Source organism: Vombatus ursinus, unplaced genomic scaffold (assembly GCF_900497805.2).
Source record: "Vombatus ursinus unplaced genomic scaffold, bare-nosed wombat genome assembly UNPS02003292.1, whole genome shotgun sequence".
NCBI lineage: Eukaryota > Metazoa > Chordata > Mammalia > Diprotodontia > Vombatidae > Vombatus > Vombatus ursinus.
This window is the reverse complement of record NW_020943070.1, coordinates 17934723-17936094: the sequence shown is the minus strand read 5'-3', so window position 1 is coordinate 17936094 and position 1372 is coordinate 17934723. Positions and strand designations below refer to the sequence as shown.

Genomic DNA, 1372 nt, shown 5'->3' with positions numbered 1-1372 from the left:
TTAATAAAATCTACATGACCTAGCAAATTGTTGGAAAAGAAGAGTCTTAAAGAGAGATGAGTCAAAGCCAAGATTGTGAACTAACAAATAGGGAAGTTTGAGAAGGGGTAGACGAGAGTGGTGGATAACAATTTCCATTTTGATCTAGTTGAGTTTGAGATATTTAAGAGCTATCTAGCCTTTTCCCTTTCCTGCCTCTTGAGGAGCCCTGGCCGCCACCCTAAATGACACTGTAACCATCAGAACCAGGAAGTTCATGACAAACAGACTTCTTCAGTGTAAACAGATGGTTATAGATGTCCTTCATCCTGGAAAGTCTACGGTATCCAAGGCAGAAATTCAAGAAAAACTGGCCAAGATATACAAGACAACTCCAGACATCATTTTTGTCTTTGGATTCAGAACCCATTTTGGTGGTGGCAAAACAGCAGGCTTTGGCATGATTTATGATTCCCTTGACTATGCAAAGAAAAATGAACCAAAGCACAGACTTGCCAGACATGGCCTGTATGAGAAGAAAAAATCATCAAGAAAACAATGAAAGGAACGCAAGAACAGAATGAAGAAAGTCAGGGGTACATCAAAGACAAATATCTGGGCTGGAAAAAAGAAGGAATAAAAGGCACTATGGTTGATGTTTAGCCATGAAGATATTTTTTTTTTATCAGAGCATAAATGAACTATGTAAAAAAAACTTCAAAAAAAGAGATATCCTGTATGAAATGTGAAACAATATTCTGAAACTCAGGAGAGAGAGTAGATCTGAATACATAGATAAAAAAGTCACCTGCAAAGAGATTATAATTAGATATAAAAGATGAGATAATTGAGAAAGGAAACAAGAGGACTCATGAAAGAGCCATGGGACAAAATCATGGGTAGGGTTAAAATTTAAAAGACGATCCAGAAAAGGAGACTGAAGAGAAATGATTAGGCATATAGGAAAAGTACCAAGAAAGAGTACTGTCATAAAATCCCAGAAAAGAGAGACTATTTGGGAAAAGAGAATGGTTAGAAATGTAAAATGTTCCATGGAAGTCAAGAAGAATGTCCCTGGTTAACTTACAAAATCAGTTAGAGTTGAGTGATGAGAATAGGGACAACTGCAAGGCATTGAGAAAGACATAAGAAAAGAGGAAAAAGAAACAAGAAGAAAGTCGGTGTTTCTTTCCGAACTAACAGAAATCAAAATCAATATAGCATCAGACCATAGGCTAAACAAAAGAATTTGGGAAGTCTTCCTTTCAAGACTATCACTTACCAAGTTTAGCCTCCTGACTGGGTCCATCAGCAAATGATACAGCAGCATTTGTTTTTGTTGCATAGTCATTTCAGTTGAATCCAACTCTTCATGACCCCATTTGAGGTTCTC

At 37.0% G+C, this 1372-nt stretch overlaps 1 pseudogene; it reads left to right on the top strand.

The window, feature by feature from the left end:
• The first annotated feature begins 226 nt into the window (after window positions 1-226).
• Window positions 227-619, top strand: LOC114051912 (annotated as a pseudogene).
• The last annotated feature ends 753 nt before the right edge of the window (window positions 620-1372 follow it).